This window comes from Budorcas taxicolor, chromosome 18, assembly GCF_023091745.1.
Source record: "Budorcas taxicolor isolate Tak-1 chromosome 18, Takin1.1, whole genome shotgun sequence".
In the NCBI taxonomy this organism is placed as follows: Eukaryota; Metazoa; Chordata; class Mammalia; order Artiodactyla; family Bovidae; genus Budorcas; species Budorcas taxicolor.
The window spans coordinates 56,940,310-56,961,244 of record NC_068927.1 but is presented as its reverse complement, the minus strand read 5'-3'; the positions used below and the strand labels follow the sequence as shown (position 1 = coordinate 56,961,244).

The following is a 20,935-nucleotide window of genomic DNA, read 5'->3' as shown; positions in this document are numbered from 1 at the left end:
TCTGGGAACCGTGGGGAACGCGGCTCCCTTCAGAGAGATAAGTCCAAGACGTCCGCAGCGGTCTAGGACTGTGGGTCGGAAGCCTAGAAGGGTGAGTCCACAGGGGCTGGGATGGGGGTCTGAAGAGGGCAGGCACCGCAGATGCGAGCGCATTTTCAAGGGAAATTGCCTAACTCACCTTTCGGCTACAGCGAGATATTAAAATCTCCTCTGACCCCAGTGGCAATGGTTTGCACCGACCTTCATACCCTCGTCGCGTGCCCAGGCCGCCCCCACCACCAAGCGCCCGCAGAAGCGACCGGTCTTGTCCAGATGCGCGTGTCAGTGGCGGGTAAAGGTGGGGGGTGGTCCCAGTTCCTGACCTCTCTGGGAGCCAGGCGTCGGTTCCCCCTTCCTGCACCGCTCCGCCTCTGGACACAGACCTCGGAAGTTACCCTCTCATCTCCCTTTCTTCCCAGGAATTTAGGGGTCCAGGATGCCCTGACCCTGGGAGGGAAGGGTCAGCCCCCAAGGGGGTAGCAAAACGCCAGCGGTTAGAGCAGAAGTCTGGTGGCCCGTCCGCCCCGTCTCTGCTCCCCAGCTCGCCTCCCCTCTCCTCCCCCTTTTTCTCTCCTCAACCAGGCGGATGGGCCCGCCCTGGAGACAACGACTCCCTCCAGCAGGTGATGGGGCTGAGGCTGGTAGGGTTGCGTGATAGGCGCGGCCTTCACTGACTCTAGACTCCTGGTACTCTCCCGTCTGAATCAAAGAGCAAACTGCAGGTGAGAAGCCTTGAAAGGGTGATAAAGGGGTGGCTGCTGTTGGAGGTAGGGTGGGGGCTGGGAGTCGGAGGGGGAAGCAGTGGGCTGTTCAGGAAGGGCCCTGGGTGCTAAACTAAACCTGGTGTGAAGCATACTCAGGAAGATTTAAGCAGACCACAGATTTGGTCAGGTTTATATAATGACTCCAGAATATTACGTCACCATCAAAAATCATATTTTAAAAGAATGCCTTATTACCTAGGAAAATACTCATTATATACTCATGTTATAATGGAAATGTATATTATATATATCCAATAAATCTCCAATCTGTAAGAAATAACATATATGTTCATACAGTATATATTAATGTATATTTACATACTCTGTGTTACATTTGGGGCTTCCCAGGTGACTCAGTGGTAAAGAATCTGCCTGCAATGCAGGAGACCCTTGGGGTAGGTTTGATCCTTGGGTGGGGAAGATCCCCTGGAGAAGGGAATGACAACCCACTCCAGTATTCTTGCTTGGAGAATTCCATGAACAGGGGAGCCTGGTGGTCTACAGTCCATGGGGTCCCAAAGAGTCAAACACAGACTGATTGACCAACACTTTCACTTTGATGTGACATTTAACAGTATTATCCAATATATATGTTCTGTCATTGTATCTCATTTGTAATAAATAGACATATATCTATTAATAATTGTAGTTTTAAATTTTAATACTTTCAGTTTTAAAAATATTTATTTATTTACTTGGCTGCATCGGGTCTTATTTAAGGCACACGGGATCTTCAGTCTTCGTTTTAACCATGTCTGTTTATGAACAGATATACTAAATTCGAATAAACTCACCTTTACCTATTGTTTTCTGTATGGTTAGCCCTTTCTAAGTTCTGTTTAAGGAATCTTTCTTAACCTCCACATCATGAAGATATTCTCCCATATTAATTTCTTTAGAAGCTTCCTGGATTAATTTTTGTACATTGTGAGATAATAGTCAAATTTTGTTTTTTCAGTATGAATATACATTTTCCCCATCATAATTGCTTAATTCTGTCATGTCCATGATCTGAGTTGACATGGAATACCTCTCCAGTTACTCAAACCTTTTACTTCTCTCAGTAATCATTTGTAGGTTTTGGTATAAAGGTCTTATCTTTCGTTAGATTAGTTCCTAAATGTTTGAAATATCTTCATGTTATTATAAACACTACCTTTAATTTTTTCATTACCTATCTATTTCTTGTTGGTATTAGAAATGCTATTAGTAGTATTCCATTAACTCTGTATTCAGCAACCTTGTTATTGCTCACTTATTAATCCAATTATGCACTTATGGATTCTTTTTTATTTTTCACATAAATAATGACACTTTTCCTTCTCTTTCCAAACTTTATACTCTAAAAAATCTTACTCTACTTGCTAAGACCTCATATCAATTATCTATTGCCATCAAAATGTTGTTTAATACATCACTTCAGAATTCAGTGACTTAAAACAACAGGAACTTATTACTGGGTCTCCTGAGTCATCAGGCTGGGGTCAGCAAATATGTGTGGGGCTACTGACTGATCTAAGCTAGCTTGAGCTGGGACCTCTGGAGTGATTCAGCTCCGGTTTCTATGTCTCTGTTTCAGCAGATTAGCCTAGATGCGTCCTCGTGGTGATAGCAAAAGGGTAAGAGAGCAAGCAGTAACAACAGAGGTTTTGGCAGCCTAGTCTCTGAGTCGGCACACCAGCCTAGATCCAGGTGATAGGAAAGTAGATGACAGCCTCTCTTAGTGAGAGGATCTTCAGAACATTGTGAAGGGAGTAGATGAAGGAAAAATTGAAGATTTGGGGCCATGGATGCTATTAACCTACCCAAATTTTAAATTCAGTTTGACTAGAAGGGATGGTAGTGGGCACCTTGTCTCATTACTGATCTCCAAGGGAAGGCTTTCAAAATTTTATCACGAAGTTTGATGTTTGCTGTAAGCTTTTCTGTAAACAATCTCTATGAAATTAAGAATGTTCAATTTTAGTTGTGGTGCATGGGCTTAGTTGCTCCGAGACATGTGGGATCTTAGTTCCCTGACCAAGGATAGAACCCACGTCCCCTGCGTTGGAAGGAGGATTCAAGGATCTTCATTTTTAGTCCTACTTTCCTAAGAGTTCTTTTTTAATGAATAGTTTTTGCATTTTATCAAAAATTTACACAAATATTGAGATGATCTTATGACCTTATCCTTTGTTGTGTTATCTTGATTGATTAAAAAAAACAAACTTTTAAGCTTCCTTGCATTACTGGAATAAACTCAACTCAATTGTGATGTCATGTTGTTTTTATGTCTTGATGTATTTGATTTGCTAGTATTTTGTTTGGGACATTTGCATTAATGTTCATGAAAGACATAGGAATGTGATTTTCTTTTTTTTTCATAATTCCCTGCCAGGTTTTGGTATTAAGGTTAGGCTGGTCTCACTACTTTTTCTATTCTGAAAGATTTTTATTCAAGATTAGTAGTATTTATTTATTTAATGTTTAGTACAATTCATCAGTAAAATCACCAGGTCAGAAGTTTGCTATGGAGGAATATTGCTAATTAAGAAGCAATTTATTTAAAAGTTATAGGACATGTATCTTTTCAAGTTATGATTTTCTCAGGATATATGCCCAGGAATGGGATTGCTGGATCATATGGTTAGCTCTATTTTTAGTTTTTTAAGGAACTTCTGTACTGTTCTCCATAGTGGCTGTACCAATTTACAGTCCCACCAACAGAGTAAGAGGGTTCCCTTTTCTCCACACCCTCTCCAGCATTTAGCAATTTATTGTTTGTAGAATTTTTTGATGATGGCTACTCTGACCAGTTTGAGGTGATACCTCGTTGTAGATTTGATTTACATTTCTCTGAGTGCTTAGTCACTCAGTCCGACTCATGGCGACCCCATGGACTGTAGCCTGCCAAGTTCCTCTGTCTGTGGGGATTCTCCAGGCAAGAATACTGGAGTGGGTTGCCATGCCCTCCTTCAGGGAATCTTCCCAACCCAGGGCTCGAACCCAGGTCTCCTGCATTGCAGGCAGATTCTTTACTGTCTGAGGCACCAGGGAAGCCCAATAATTAATGATGTGAGCATCTTTTCATGTGCTTTTTGGCCATCTGTATGTCTTCTTTGGAGAAATGTCCGTTTAGATCTTCCAACCGGTTTTTTTTGGCCACACCACGACCAGTTCCCCAACCAGGGATAGAACCTCTACCCTCTGCAGTGGAAGTGCAGAGTCTTAACCACTGAACCACCAAGGAAATCCCTTTCCTCATTTTTGATTGGGCTGTTTGTGAAGTATTTTTTTGTTTGTTTTTAATTAAGCTGCATGAGCTGTTAGTATATCTTGGAGGTTAATTCCTTGTGGTTCTCTTCATTTCAAATATTTTCTCCCAAGTTGTGGCTTGTCTTTTCATTTTGCTTGTGGTTTCTTTTGCTGTGCAGAAACTTTTAAGTTTATTTTTATTTTTGTTTTCAGTGGATCAAGAAAGATCTTGCTGCGACTTATGTCAGAGAGTGTCCTGCTGATGTTTTCCTCTGGGAGTTTTATAGTACCTGGTCTTCTTTCATTCATATTGAGTTTATTTTTGTGTTTGGTGTTAGAGACAGATTTAGGTTTAAATCTACTATCTGATTAGGTGTTTTGTACTTGTCTTATCTATTCTATATTTCTTTTTCTCTTCTTTCTTGCATTATTTGTACATTGATTGTTTTCATTAGCCCATTTTTCTCCTCTGATAGCTTAGGAATTATACATTTAAACTATTGTTTTAATGATTCCCCCACATATTAAAGATATATATTTTTTATCAAATTATATTTATTTGTACTTTTATCCTCTTACTAGACAATGAAAAGTACTTACAGTAATTAAATTCCCATTTACCACCCTCCTAATCTTTGTTGTTATATATTTAATTCTTTACTTAATTAGAACTAAACAAGGTGTTCATGTTTTTTTTTTTCAGTCTCAATTTTATCCACATATTTTCATTTCAGTTATTCTCAGTTCTTTCCTGCATGTCTGACCTTTCTTCTGGGGTAAATTTTCTTCTTCCAGAAGAAACGTCTGTATTATTTTTGTAGTGCCAGGCTTCTGGCAACAAAACTCCATGGTTTTGTTAGTCAGAAAATGTGTTTACTTCATCTTCATTCTTGAAGAATATGTTTTCTAGAAATGGAATTCCAAATTCAAACTTATTTTCTTTCAGCACTTTAAAGATTTAATTCCACTTCCCACTTGCTATAACAGTTATGAAACATTTTGAAATTGATCTATTGCTTATAAGATGAGAAAAAAAACTGAGTGTCAGAGAAATGAAATTATTTTCTCAAAGTCAGTAACTCATGAGAAGGGCCAAGATCGAAACTCTGGCCTTTGTTGGTCTAAAACCTTTTTTAAAAAGTTAGTTTATTTATGTTTGGCTGCTCTGGGTCTTCCTGGCTGCTGGGGCTTTCTGCTAGTTGCAGCGAGCAGGGGCTACTCTTCATTGCAGTGCTCGGACTTCTCATTGCGGTAGCTTCTCTTGTGGAGCAAGGGCTCTGGGGCACATGGGCTTCTAGTTGTAGCAAGTGGGCTCAGTAGTGTGGCTCCCGGGCTGCAGAGCACAGCCTCAATAGTTGCGGTGCACGGGCTAAGTTGCTCAGAGGCATGTGGGATCTTCCCTGACCAGGAATCGAACCTGTGTCTCCTGCATTGGCAGGCAGATTCTTTACCACTGAGCCACCAGGAAAGCCCTCTAAAACCTTTTCTGTCATGGGGTTTTACAGTCTGGTATCTTGAGACATGTTCCTTAAAGTCTGCTCTGCTTGGTGACCCCAAGATTCCCTCAGGAGTTAGTGGGCTTGTAAGAAGAAAGTCATGGAGTCCCTTGAAGAAATATCAGAGGAAGAGTCCCCCAAAGAGCGCCACACTTCCTCAACACCGTCCTGGAAGCTCACAGCCAAGGAGATTCTGGCCACCAAGACCCAAAATTACTTTGCTCAGACTAAAAGAGCTGAGAACATCTTGATCCAGGTTGCCTTCTCCATTGGTTTAAGCAGCATATGGCGGTTCCCTTACCTGTGTCATCTGAATGGAGGAGGTGAGGCCAGGGACCTGGATCCTGAGTTTAAAGAAGGAGTTTTAAGACTGGGCACCTAGGCTCCGGGGATTTGGGGGAAGAGATAACTGGAGATTAAGAGGAGGGGGGCCAGGACTCCTGGCTGTCTGAGCACAGCTCCTGGTTCTCTTCTTCAGGCAGCTTTATCCTCGTGTACTTCTTCATGCTCCTCTTTTTCGGGGTTCCCCTCATGTACATGGAGATGATCATGGGGAAATGTCTGCGCATGGACAGCATCCGGGTCTGGAAGCAGCTTGTCCCCTGGCTGGGCGGCATAGGCTACGCCAGCATACTGGTGAATGAGGGCCCAGCCAGGGGCATCCCAGCCCACCCCTTATGGTCTCCAGGCTCCCTGTCTCCACCCATCCCACCCTGCCTCAGGCCCACTTGTGTCCACCCCCAGGTGTGCATGTTGGTGAGCTTGTACAACAGCATTATCATCACCTGGAGCCTCTCCTACCTAAGGAACTCCTTCCGTTACCCCCTGCCGTGGGACGAGTGCCCACTGGTGAGGAACATCAATGTCACCGGTGAGGAGAGGGTGGGGGAGGCCCAGCAGAGCCAAGGGAGGCAGGGGCACCAAGCAGCAAGAGACAGGGAGTGAGAACTGAAAGGGAGGCAGTGACACGCAGGGCAGCCGCCGGGTGAGGTGGCACCTAAGGGACTGGCTTCCCCCAGACCTTTCTTGCCTTCAGACTGTAACCCACCAGTACTTCTGGTACCACACCACTCTGAACGCCTCCAACCACATTGAAGAAGAGGTCGAGACCCTCGTCCTGAATCTCACCGTGGGTATCTTCACAGTCTGGTTCCTCCTCTTCTTAATCATGATGGTAGGGCTAAAGATTTCAATGCAGGTAAGCCACTCTGACTGCTGGTCTCACTACCCCTTCACCTTTGCCAGGTCCAAACATCCTCAGGCTCCCTGCCCCCACACCATCCACCTCCTTCCTGCTGACTTCTCTTTTCCAGTCCTCATGACCCATGCTCCCCCCGCCCCAACCCAGAGGGTAAGCTCAGAGGTGCCCACACAGCCACTCCATCAGGGTCCTAAGGAAGACGCTGTCACTAAGTGACGTTGTCACTGCTCCTCTCAAAGAGAACTGCTCATCTCCCATCCGTGGCACAGAAGAGCACCTCAGACTGACCCAGCTCCCTCTTCCCCATCTCTCCTCTGCATGTCACTGCATGTGGGGACCTGCAGACAGCCCTGTAGATCAGACCACGGCCTCACGCCCTGAGCCTGGCATACCCCACCTTCCTGCATCTTGACAGTGCCCATTAACCCCTAAAGGAGCCGATTGGCACTGACTTCAAAGTTTCTCATTTAGATTACTTTATTCCAATCCTTATTTCCAACCCACCCCCTTGGCACCTGGATATTCTCCTTCTGTGGAAAAGTAATGTCAGATTATCTTGGTTAACATTACCTGTACCTTCTGACTCCTGTATCTATGCAAGCAATCAACTTTCATGCCAGGCATCCCTGGAAGCCCAGCTCACCATGTCTTTGCAGCCTTCAAAATAAGCCAGTCACACAAAAGTGCGTTTTACTAATGGCTTAGTAGAGCACACTGTGGCAGGGAGGTGAGTTTCCCTCATCAATCTCTGAGCAAAAAAAAAAAAAAAAATTTAATTCCTATTAAGCATATCATCTTCTCACAGTCTCTTTTCCATTTCTTCTTATCCCCTTCAGCTATGAAGGTGTTACATCCAGTCTTCAGCCTCACTGGTTCCTCTCCCCTTTGCAATTCTTGTCCCTAAATTCAAAAATAGGCCAGAAAAACCAAAGCCCATGAATTGATAGTATCCAACTGCACCACAGGGTTTCCCCGGTATGGTAAAGAATCTACTTGCAATGCATCCCTGGGTCAGGAAGATCCCCTGGGGAATGAAATGGCAACCCAATCCAGTATTCTTGCCTGGGAAATCCCATGGACAGAAGAGCCTGGAGAATTAGAGTCCATGGGGTCACGAAAGAGTTGGACAAGACGTAGCAGCTGAACTACAACTGCACCGCCATTTAAAAGCCATCTTTACCTGGGCCTCTGCCTGATTGGTGGATTTTCCCCCCCAGACAACATTGTTGTCTCCTTAGAATAATCCTCCTGTAGCTCCCTCTTGTCACATCCCGGCCACATTAACGCTGCTCACCTCACTGTCTCCGCTCCTGCTGGCCCCTGCTAAAGCTTGCCTCTCTGTCCTATGCTCCCCTCCTGCCCACGTCTCCTGACTTCGGCTCTCTGTCCTGACCTCTTTGACCAGATGCTGATTTTCTCAGTATTCCTTCCCTACATCCTCCTCCTCTGCTTCCTCATCCGAGGTCTCTTCTTGGAAGGTGCAACCACCAGCCTCAGACGTATGGTGACCACAGAGGTGAGGCTGGGTGCTCCAAACCTTCACCCTCCTTCTCTGAGTTTCCTTCCCCTGCATCTTCTCTCCTTCTGTCCCCTGGGTACCTCTTGTCCCTCCTGTTTCCACCCCAGCCTGCCCCCTCTGCCAGTCCACTGGTGGCTCTGCACTCTGAGCCCATTCCCAAACTCCTCTTGCCCACCACCCCGATCGACAGTTCTCTGCCTGGGCCTCGCTGGACCTGTGGCGTCAAGCAGGAGGCCACATGCTCTATTCCCTGGGCCTGGGCATGGGCACCATCATCTTGTTCTCCTACAAGGCTGGAGGTGACAACTACGCACAGGTGGCCTTTTTGGTGGTCCTGGTCAACCTGGTGACGTCATTGCTGACTACGTCCATCGTCTTTATAGTGCTGGGCTTCTGGGCCACCACCAGTGGGCACGCCTGTATCAAACAGTGAGTAGTTGCAGCCTTGCAGATCCAAAAAGAGGCCCCCCTTCCTCTACTTCTGCAGTCCCCCAGCCTCAGGGACCCTCAAACTCAAACCTCTCCAATAGCAACAACAACAACAATATCACGTTACTCTCCGAGAAAAACAGCTAGAAGGGAACAGTCTAATATCCATCACTTTATAGATAAGAAAAGAGTCTCAGATATATGACCGTCCAAAGACTGGGCTTCCCTGGTGGCTTGGGCGGTAACGAATCTGCCTGCCGTGCAGGAGACTTAGGTTCAACCCCTGGGTCAGGTAGATTCCACGACTGTCCAAAGGTTTCTATAAACTGCAAATGATGTAAAGAAATTTTCAGAATCAATTGTTTCAACTCACAGAAATGACTGTTAGAGCATTCTGAGCCACAGTCAGTGGTTGTGGCCCAGGCTGTACATTGGAATCATTTGGGAAGCCTTAGAAAATACTTATGTCTGTGTGCTCCCACCCCACACCCCACCCCCGCAGAAATTCTCATTTACTTGGTCTGGAGTGCATTCAGGCACTGGGATTTTTTTAAGCCTCAAAGTGGAGTTTTTCTTCCAGTTAAGACATTGAAGGATGCAAAAGTCCGTATTTGTAGAGCAGCAGCACTTTTTAGTGGCTAAAATAAAAATCATACTTTGCTGTACAGGTATTGAAGTGCAGTGGACCCAAGAAGACTTAAAGAACTAGATCTATACCAAGAGAACACGAAAGGAAATTCTTGAGGCTGAAGGGAAGTACCCAGTTTGTATTTAGATTTCATAAAAAGTACGCAGAAGAAAAGTAATTTCACCTGTCTAAGCCGTTCTGAACATACTTGCTAGTTTTTCAATAACTGAATAACCTAGCTTCTTTAGTTTAAATTAGTTAAAATTAAATAAAATTTAAAATTCACTTTCTCAGTTGTATTAGCCATATTTCAAGTATTCAAGCCGCATCTCGTTAGTGGCCGCTGTAGACCGCACAGCTCTAGCGTAATCATCCAAAACAAAACAATAAGAGGTATGCGTCAAATACTAGATTCCAAATATCAGTGCCCTCCCCTGCTTCAGCTGTACCAACCAAAACTGTCTCCAGATGTTGTTAAATGTCCCTGGGGAAAAAGATGGGGGTATCACCCTCTGTTGAAAACCATTGTGTTAAGAATATCAACAACAGAAAAAGTTACCATCATCCTTTAAAAAAAAATTATTTATTTCATTTATGACTGCGCTGGGTCGTCTTTGCTGCACACAAGCCTTCTTTAGTTGTAGTGAGCAGGAGCTACCCTCTGGCTACGGTGGGCTTCTCATTGCAGGGGCTTCTCCTGTCGCGGAGTGCAGGCTCTAGGGCGCCTGGGCTCAGTAGTGGAGACTCGCGGACTCTAGAGCACAGGCTCAGTAGTCGTGGCGCATGGGCTCAGCTGTCCCGCAGCGTGTAGAATCCTCCCGGGCCAGGGATCCAACCCATGCCCCCTGCATTGACAGGGGGAAACTCAACCACTGCCAGGGAAGTCCAGTGTCATTCTTAATGGTTAATTATTGAACATTTTCCTCCAATATTAAAAACAAGACAAGGGTACCTCTTTTCACCACATCTCTTCAATATCATAGTGAAGTTCCTAGCAGTGAAAGGAAGCAAAAAAAGAATATAAAAAGAATAGAGCATAGAAAGAACTAAAAGTGTCTTTATTCACAAATGGCATAAGTATATACTTAGAAAACCTAAGAGAATCTCAAAAAAAAAAAAAAAAGAAAACTAAAATAAATAAGTGCATTTAGGAATGTCTCAAAAATAAAAATCCCCATATAAAAACAAACAAATTTTTCTACATGCTAATAGCAAACAGCAGTTAAATTAAAAATTAAAAAAGCAAAACCATTTACATTAGCATCAAAACCCACCAAATACTAAGGCTAAATTTAACAGAATTTGTGCAAGATCTCCATACTGAAAATTACAAAGCGTTGCCGAGAGAAAGACCTAAATAAGTGAAGAGCTATGTTATGTTCATGGGTTTGAAGAATCATTGATGTTAGGATATAAGTTCTCCCCAAACTGCCAAGTGAAATGGCAGTTTCACATCCCAGCAAACTTTACTATAGAACTGACAAGATCACTCTTAAAATGTATATGGAAATGCAAAGGATGTATATTAGTCAAAACGATCTTGAAAAAAAAAACAAAAACAAGTTGGAGACATACTACTTGGAATGTAAATAAGTATTATGCAGTACAATCCAGCAGTCAGGAGCAATAAACTTGATGTACATTCAGCAACGTATGCTAAGTTACTTCAGTCGTGTCCGACTCTGTGCGACCCCATAGACGGCAGCCCACCAGGCTCCCCAGTCCCTGGGACTCTCCAGGCAAGAACACTGGAGTGGGTTGCCATTTCCTTCTCCAATGAATGAAAGTGAAAAGTGAAAGTGAAGTCGCTCAGTCGTGTCCGACCCTCAGCGACCCCATGGACTGCAGCCTTCCAGGCTCCTCCATCCATGGGATTTTCCAGGCAAGAGTACTGGAGTGGGGTGCCATTGCCTTCTCCATCAGCAACGTATAGCTATCAGCAAGAAAAAAAAAAGGGAGAAAAAGGAAAAAACAGAATGCTGTTTATCGCACAACACTTCAGTGATGACACACAAAACAACATATTTTTTCCACGAAGTAATATCCATGCTTGAAATACATGAAAGTGAATCACTATAGAAGCAGAGGAAAGAGTGAAATTCAAAAATGAAAGAGAGTTTGCCTTCCAATGCAGGGGACTCAGGTTCGATCCCGGGCTGGGGAACTAAGATCCCACATGCTGTGGGGCAGCTAAGCCTGTGTGCCTCAGTGGAAGGGTCCATGTACTGCAACTAAGACCTGACACAGCCAAACAAATAAATAGTTTTAAAAAAAAATGAAGGAGAGAAAAGATCAAACACACCACTCCGCTCTGCTGGTTGAGGAAAACGTATTATGAACAGGCCTAATGAACCCAGCACTCCAAACTTAAGGTCCAAAAAGAGAAAATCCTGAGTGTATTCATTTTCTGAGGCTGCCATAACAAAGTTCCACAAACTGGGTGGCTAAAACAACAGAAATGTATTGTCTCACAGCTTTGGAGGCCCGAAGTCTGAGCTCCATGCATTGGCAGGGCTATGTCCCACCTTGGGCTGTAAGGAAGAATTTGTCCCATGCCTCTTCTGGTGATTTGCTGGCAATCTTTGGTGTTCTTCTCTTGTAGATCTTACTGGCATTCTCACAGGGTGTTCTCCATGTCGTGTGCGTGTGTGTGTGTGTGTCTCTGTGTGTGTCCAAATTCCCTCTTGTTATAGAAAGATACCAGTCACAATGGCCCCTCGCCACTACGATACAACCTCATCTTTAATTACTTCCACAACAGTCTTGTTTCCAAATAAGGTCCCTTTCTGAGGTAGTGGAGGGTTAGGACTTCCACCGGATTAATCCGGGAGGCGGGGACACACAATTCATAACACTGAGGAATTAGCTACTGCAAATATAACATCTCCTGCCACTTAGGTGGGGTCCCCAGGCCAACTGGCCCCAAGTCCATGCGGTTATCTTCTGGTCCCTGCCCTTGTTACTCAGCTGCACTCATCTCGGGCAGCTCACTTTCCTCTTCAGTCCTCGACATCCCTGGTCTGCAGTCAGCTCTCCACTACCTTCCCTTTCCTCTCTCCCCGCTTCAGGAGTGTCTCAAAGCTGATGCAGCTGATAGACGAGGGGGTGCTGCCTCATAATGCCAAGCCCCCCCAAGACATCCTGCTGCGGCCCACCCTGGACTACATAAAATGGATCAACAGTCTCCCGGGCCATCTCCGGCGACAGGTCGTCCACCTATCCCCACCCTGCAGCATCAAGGTGCAGAAGGAAATGGTGCGTGTGTGGGAACAGGAGGGGAGTTGGAGTCCTTAACGGCCCCAGAGGACCTAGGGATCTGCATTTCCTAGGGTCCTTGGCCAGGGTGGGGGGCCACCTAACCATCTTCTGAGGCAAGGTAACTGTTATAATCACTTTTCTACCACCATTTCATATGTGCCCAGGCCTCTGGGGAAACTGTCCCTCTAATTCTCACATTGACCTCAGGATCCCCATGTAATAGAGATGGAAACCGAGGCCTCAAGAGATTAAGCTCTTGGATTTATGTAGTCCAGGGTGGGCAGCAGCTCCTGAAACCAAGAAGGGCATTCGGACCATCCGTCACCACTCTGGCCTCTTTCTTCCACCCAAGGCAGACATTGCTAATCGATCACTGCACCACTTCCCTCCCCGCGTCCAGACCGACCACTGCCTCAGAGCCCTTCTCCCCCACAGTTCATGGAGGGCCCCGGCCTGGCATTCGCAGCCTTCTCCCAAGTCATCTCGTTGTTCCCCGGCTCCTCTTTCTGGGCCATCCTCTTCTTCATGGCCCTGCTCATCATAGGCTTGAGCAACTTGCTGAGGCTCTTGGAAGGCATTGTCTTTCCCCTCCAGAACTCCATCTCCATCTTCAGGAATTATCCCAGGATACTCTCAGGTACTGTGGATTCTCACCCCAGTGACAGCCTTGCCTTTGGCCCCTCCTTATCCGGCCACCCCCGGTCTCCAGGGCTCACTTTGACCCCTGAACCCAGCCCTACACATAGACCTCAAGTGTGGCCAAACCTGCCCCTGCCTTAGCGATCGTCTGCTTGGGAGGTTTTCTGGGCAGCCTCGTCTTCACCAGTCGTGCTGGCAGCTACATAATGTACTTGTTTGATGACCTCCTGGTCCCACTGACCCTCATCATCACCGTGGTCTTCCAGAACATGGCCCTGGCTTGGATCTACGGAGCTGGGAGGTGAATGCCCAAGCCCCCGGGGTCTGCCCAGCCAGGGAACCCTCCCCGCAACCTGGGTCTCTGAGGAGAGTTGGGGCCTGGTCTGGTCCCTCAGTCCTTCCCACAGCAGGAAGGTGTGGCTGAGGGTGCAGGGGTACAGGAGGGAGTGATCTGAGGGAAAATCTGAGGCTGGGAGGCCCTAATGGGACAAGCAGTCAGGATCTAGGGGACTCAGGGACCCTGCCATTGGCCACATGGGCTATTCTGAAGACAAAAGGCTGGGAGTGATGCATTCCCCCAGGATTGGGGGTGGGGGGTGTTTCCCATGGTGAGACTAGATGCAAGAGCCAACCCCAAGGAGGGCCTGGCAGGACTTGGCAGCTCTTAAATGTTGAGAAATTGTGAGAGAACCAGACGCTTGGAAAGCCCACCCTCCTAAGAGCCCCAGGCCCCGGCGGCCAGAGGGCTCCCTTCCAGACGTCCCTGACCGTTGCTCCCACCCCAGGTTCAGGGAAGAAATGTTCAGTGAGATGGGCCGCCCTCTGTGGCCCTTCTCCTCATTCCTGTGGTGCTACGTGACCTTGCCAGGGCTGCTGGCCCTCCTCACCATCTACCTCATGCAGCTCTACCAGGGGACACACCTTTACTACACTGCCTGGAATACCAGTGGGGTGAGACTGCCCCACCCTGGCCTCCCATGCCCACCTTGGGGACCCCTTTTCAGAGGACACCTCGCAGGACCCCAAGTCTGGGCTCCTATGGTCTCCAGGGACCCTTTGACCAGCTTGTCAGCCCCGGGGAAACCTGATCCCCAGCATCATGTGAACTGAGACCCCACCACCGCTGCCTCTTCCTTTCACCCTGGTCTCCTCTCTCTCTGCCCCCAGAGCCAGGAAGTGAAACATCCCTACCCGCAGAACAGCCGGGGCTGGGTCATCTTCCTCAGCATCCTCACCTTCCTGCCGATTCCAGCCCACCCACTCCACCAGTGGTGGTCCCTCCAGGACTACGTTGCCCCGGATCCCTTTGAAAAGCTAATGTCTAAAAAGACACCGATGATGTCCTCCATGTCCTCACAGAGGCCGAAGCACCACTCAGTGAAGTCCCAGGAGAGAACCAGCAACACCTCAACCAGAGGGTTAAGCATGTCCTTACTCAGGTCGCTGAAACCTGAGTCAGGGGGTCTCAGCCAGGACTCAGAAAAGTATGAGAGCTCCTCCTGGTTCAGCCTGCCTCTACTGACCTCCCTGTCGTCTTCCTTGACCATAAGGAGTGCCAGCCTCCATGTCTCAAGGCAGGTGAGCCCAACCTCGGCAACCACAGACAACAGCTCCAAGGGCGGGAAGACCAAGGAAGAAAGCCCCAAAAGGAAATCTGTTCAGTAACTCACGACCTGCCCACCTTTTCCAAGGCAGCAAATCTGTCCAATGACTGGCGGCATTTGTGAACATTTTTCTACAGAAATAGCTGGTTCTGCCAAAAAGGAGGGGAAGGGGCACATGGAAAACTTGCCTAGCAATCGATCACATCAGTCATTTGACCTTGGAAGGAAATGGACAACCCAGAAGCTCTTTGCTCCCCTCCACCACTTTTGCTAAGTGGAACACTCTGCTTTGGGCTTGGGGGACTCAGAAGAAGAAGTCACCTCTATTGCTACCAGGACTGGACCTGGTGCCCCTTTCCCCTTGCGAAGTGGGGGCACCATGCTGGCGTGATGGCATGGGCATCACAGCGCTTCCCAGGACCCAACTTCCAGTTACCAAGACAGACAATGTTCTCTCCAACGCCCCCACCTCTGCCACCAGACTGGACTAGTGGGGCGGCTGACCTCTCGGGGGCTGCTCTCTCAGAATGAGGCTGAGACAACAATGCTGTGAGTTAATAAATGGGTCCTCTGGGACCCCACCCCCTATGCACAGGCCTTGGGCATTGTGTTCTTTGGGTGAACAGCCCAGATGTCAGCCTCCACCTGCAAATACACCCTCCAAACTGCCAATCTCTGGCAAACTAAGCATCCAGTCTGGTGATCCCAGTTTCTCCCTGCCTTTGAGACCCTTCTGTGTCCTGGAGTCGAGCCAAATTGTATGGGGAACTTTGCAGCAATCAGTGTCACTCAATCCAGAATGTGTGTTAATCTTTAAAGCTGATTTGGTGATTGGCGGCCATACTGAATCTATCCCATAACTCTCCTCTCACAACTCCTACCAAGAGGGAAGTATGCCTAGAACATTCCGATCCTCGCTAGCTGGCTGTTATGCTTCATTCTTACTTGAGATAGAGGCCTTCAGCCGTAGTAGGTGGGTCACCAGGTTTCCGTGAGATCAGGACCAGGGAATCATAGAGAACTTGGGCTTTATTAGGGTTTTCTGTGGGAGCTAGATAACACCGCCCTGCCTCCTGAATGGGCTTCTTTCGTGGCTCAGCTGGTGAAGAATCTGCCTGCAATGTGGGAGACCTGGGTTCGATCCCTGGGTTGGGAAGATCCCCTGGAGAAGGGCATGGCAACCCACTCCAGTATTCTTGCCTGGAGAATCCGCATGGACATTGGAGCCTGGCGGGCTACAGTCATGGGGTCGCAAAGAGTGGGACACGACTGAGAATCTAAGCACAGCACGGCCTCTCTGAATGTCACATGGAGTTAAGGCAGCTGGGGTGCAGGGATGGAGGACCTAGGCCCTTTCTGGAAGCCACACCCCTTAGTGACTTCCTGGGCAAAAACCCGTCTCTCCCACTGCCTACCCCCAAAGGTCATGACCTTGGGAATCAATGCCAGCTTCCATCATCCCCAACCCTGGTTCCCAATCACTTCTCAAATCTTCATGTGCACCTTTTATTTATCTCAAACATGTCTAAACATCTTTTATGACACTCCTTTATCAGTGCCCACTTTCTGAAAATCATCCCCAACCTAGGTAGAAAATTTACCTGTTCAGTTCAGTTCAGTCACTCAGTCGTGTCCGACTCTGCGACCCCATGAATCGCAGCACACCAGGCCTCCCTGTCCATCACCAACTCCCGGAGTTCACTCAGACTCACGTCCATCGAGTCAGTGATGCCATCCAGCCATCTCATCCTCTGTCGTCCCCTTCTTCTCCTGCCCCCAATCCCTCCTAGCATCAGAGTCTTTTCCAATGAGTCAACTCTTCTCATGAGGTGGCCAAAGTACTGGAGTTTCAGCTTCAGCATCATTCCCTCCGAAGAAGTCCCAGGGCTGATCTCCTTCAGAATGGACTGGTTCCTTGCAGTCCAAGGGACTCTCAAGAGTCTTCTCCAGCACCACAGTTGAAAAGCATCAATTCTTCGGCGCTCAGCTTTCTTCACAGTCCAACTCTCACATCCATACATGACCACTGGAAAAACCATAGCCTTGACTAGACGGACCTTTGTTGGCAAAGTAATGTCTCTGCTTTTCAGCATGCTATCTAGGTTGTTTTTTACCTGTGACCTCCCATTATTCTATATACCTGATGTCAGTTAAGTTTCATTTGTTTTGCTCACTGGTTAAAAAAAAGTAGATGTAAATAGAAACTCTAAATTTTTCTTCCTGCATTCCCAATGAAATGGCTTCTCTAACCCTGTTTGGAGAGCCCTGAAAGAGGCAGAGGCCCCCAGGCCTTTCCTGCCCCGAGACTCCCCTCATGGCCTCCTGCCTCCTCCCTTACTCTTCATGGATCCTGGGTCTAGGATGACTCAGCTCCAGGAGCTGGAGGTGAGTGGAGTGCGTCTGGTCCCCCTTCTACCCTCACCTTCTCCTCTGTGTCTCTCCTCCCCTGTCAGAGTCAGGAAGGGCCACCATGAATCAGTATTGCCAAGCATCTGGTGGGCTAAGAGAAAGGCTAGTGTAGACGATGAGTCCTACACGCAGAGCAGTAAACAGAAGGTGGTTTTATGCGAGGCTGGGGGTGAGTGAGAAGTCCTGGCATGGAGGACACCTTTCCAGATGCTATGAGAAGTCCACTGCCCCTGTTAATACTTGAACAAGGCATTAACAGACAGGCCTGTGGCCAGTGTCCCTCTCCCACCTCTCCTTTCAGGAAGTGGATATTGCAGGAGGCTCGGAGAAAAGAAAGGACAGCCCTGTGGTCAAATCAACCAGTCAGCGACCCAGGTGGAGGGAGAAGCGAGGTGGTCTCGCTCCCAGTCTGGGATCCTTTCATTTTTCATTTCCCCACCAGCTGGTTAAGTGCTTCTTGACCCTTGCGTCTAGGATACCGGCATGCGACCTACATTCCCTGGTCTGAGGGCCTCCCACAAGCTTGGGAGGGAATTGAGGACGTGCGAGGAGGCCTCTGTGTGGAGGGAGATTGGTGATCTTGGGAAATGTGGGGTAGGGGCCTCAGGCCCCTCTGCAGTGGGCTGTGGAGGACGAGGTGTCTTGGCTAGAACGATCCTGCTGCAGCGTGTATGTGGAAGGGTGAGTTTTGTTAACTGTGATCTGAATGACCATGACATTGGCTTGGGGAAGCCACGTGAGGAACTTCAGCAAGTAGTTTCTGCTAAGACAGTTCTGCAAGCTTTTCCTATAAAGGGCCAGATGATATTTCTGGTCTTTGGGAACATGGTCTCTATGGCACAATACTGCCCCTCAGGACTGCTTGCAGGACCCTCCTACCCCACTTCCCAGATACCAAAACCTTCAGATGCTCAAGCCCCTTATATAAAATGATGTAGTATTTGCATATAACCTACACACACCCTCCCGTATGTTTTAAATCGTCTCTAGATTGCTTAATACCTAATATGACATAAATGCTAGGCAAACAATACCCAGTGTGGTAAGTTTTGCATTCTAAAAAATTTTTCATATATTTTTGATCACGTGTGGTTGAACCCATGGATGGTGGAACAGGTGGATGCAAAGGGGGCTGCCTGTATTCTCTTTATTTGATTTTTACAACTCTTAAAAAATGTAAAAACCGCTCTTAGCTCACAAGCCAGATTTATCCCACACACAATGCATGAAGTGTGCCAACTGCTGATCTAGGGCCATATGATGCCTACAAAAGAATGCTGGTGACTAAACCAGGAATCACTTTGAACTCTCTAGTTGGCCCACTTTGTGCCAGGCAGCCACCTGGAGGGTATAACCACGAGGCCGTCCAGCAGAAAGGAAGGTGACCCAAGAATGGTCAGGGGGCAGAATCCTAAATTCTCAAAATGGCCTATAAAACTCCCCCACCCCTTAAATCTCAGGAGATTAATTATCAGGAGGCAGCCAAGAAGAGACGCAGCCTCACTGGGAGGACCACATTCAGTGCCCAACCTGCCCAACTAAGCCGTGTGGAAGAAGGTAGGAGAGGAAGAAGGTAAAGTCAGGAATCTTTTTGAGTTGATTACTTAGGAGATGGGTCCAACAACCATTACACCAGATGCATGTGGACAGGAGGGAGAATAGGAAGTCCCACCTTAGCTTTGACTGCAGTGTCTTCCAAATTTGGCTCTGGGGTTGGATGACTCCTGTGAAGCCTCCTCCACTTATAAATTTAAAAAATTTTTGGCTACCTCGGGTCTTTGCTGCTGCAGGCAGGCTTGGTCTAGCTGCGGCGAGCAGGGGCTGCGCTTCCTTGAGGTGTGCAGGCTTTTCATCATGATGGCTTCTCTTGTGGAGCACGGGCTCTAGGGTGTGGGCTCAGTGCTTGGGTGCACGGGTTTCGTTGCTCGTGGCGTGAAGGAGCTTTCCAGGCCAAGGATGGAACCCATGGCCCCTCCACTGGCAGACAGATTCTCAACCACCGGACCACCAACCACTAGCTTTTTTTTTTTTTGAACCCCCCCTCCCACCTCCCTCCCCATAACATCTCTCTGGGTCATATCCCGCCCCCACCCTGCCCCGTGCATCAGCCCCAAGCATGCTGTATCCTGCATCGGACATAGACTGGCGATTCGATTCTTACATGATAGTATACATGTTTCAATGCCCTTCTCCCAAATCATCCCACCCTCTCCCTCTCCCTCTGAGTCCAAAAGTCCGCTAAAAAATATGGAACGCTTCACGAATTTGCGTGTCATCCTTGCGCAGGGGCCATGCTAATCTTCTCTGTATCGTTCCAATTTTAGTATATGTGCTGCCGAAGCGAGCACCAACCACTAGCTTTTAACTCTGCTCAAAAAGCAGTGATCCAGGCCTAGTCACTTTAGAGAACCTGTGTAAATCGAAGGCCTCACTAAACCAGCAGATTTGCTTTAGGCAGTGTGCGTGTGCGTGTGTGTGTGTGGCAGTGTGGGGGGTGGGGGTTAAGTTTTCTTCAAATAGGAAGCCCCTACTTTTCAATTGCAAAACTGAAATGACCTGAGGATCACCCTAGCTGTGTCCTTGAACATGCCATTGACATTTAACCATTTAATGCCTTAATAGTTGAGCTACCGCAAAATGGAGGCATCAAGTCAGACAGTCATAAGGTCTCCATGGGTCAGGCAGTCCCTTTCAACGGAGCTTCAGTTCAGTTCAGTCGCTCAGTCGTGTTCGACTCTTTGCGACCCCATGGACTACAGCACACCAGACTTGCCTGTCCATCATCACCTCCCGAAGCTTGCTCAAACTCATGTCCATCAAGGTGGTGATGCCATCCAACCATCTCATCCTCTGTCATTCCCTTCTCCTCCCACCTTCAATCTTTCCCAGCATCAGGGTCTTTTCTAATGAGTCGGTTCTTCACATCAGATGGCCAAAAGTATTAGAGTTTCAGCTTCAGCATCAGTCCTTCCAATGAATATTCCTTCAGGATTGACTGGTTGATTTTCTTGGGTTCGATCCCTGTGTCAGGAAGATCCCCTGGAGAAGGAAATGGCAATCCACTCCAGTACTATTGCCTGGAAAATCCCATGGACAGAGGAGCCTGGTAGGCTACAGTCCATGGGGCCGCAAAGAGCCGGACATTACTGAGTGACTTCACTTTCCGTGGTGGTTCAGACGGTAAAGCGTCTGTCCGCAATGTGGAAGACCCGGATTCGATCCCTGGGTCAGGAAGATCTCCGGGAGAAAGAAATGGCAACCCAGTCCAGTAGTCTTGCCTGGAAAATTTCATGGATGGAGGAGCCTGGTGGGCCCCAGTCCTTGGGGTCTCCAAGAGTGGGACGCGAGTGAGCGACTTCTTCACTTTTCTTGAAAGGGGTGTATGTAGCAGATTTGTCCGGCAGGTGGCGCTCTTGTACTGGGAAATGGCTTTTGAGTGCCTCCGTAGCCATGAAGCAGTTAAAACTGATTTTCCTTTCTTCTTCTGGGCTTCCACGTGGTTTCTGTATCCTGCCATAAAGAGGACGACACATGCTACAGTCCCTGGATGGGAGAACACCCTGACACTTGTGGGGCGATCACAGGATGAACACGTAAAACATCAGTCGCTCACTCGTCCAGTCGTATCGGACTTTTCGAGACCCCATGGACTGAAGCCCGCCAGGCTCCTCTGCCCATGGGATTTTCCAGGCAAGAATACTTGAGTGGGTTGCCA

At 47.7% G+C, this 20,935-nt stretch overlaps 1 non-coding gene across 1 annotated transcript; it reads right to left on the bottom strand.

Annotated features, from left to right (window-relative positions):
- Positions 1–19,461: 19,461 nt before the first annotated feature.
- LOC128064237 (U6 spliceosomal RNA) lies at positions 19,462–19,568 on the bottom strand. Its single transcript, XR_008200954.1, has one exon. It is a non-coding gene; the product is annotated as a U6 spliceosomal RNA (small nuclear RNA).
- Positions 19,569–20,935: the final 1,367 nt, after the last annotated feature.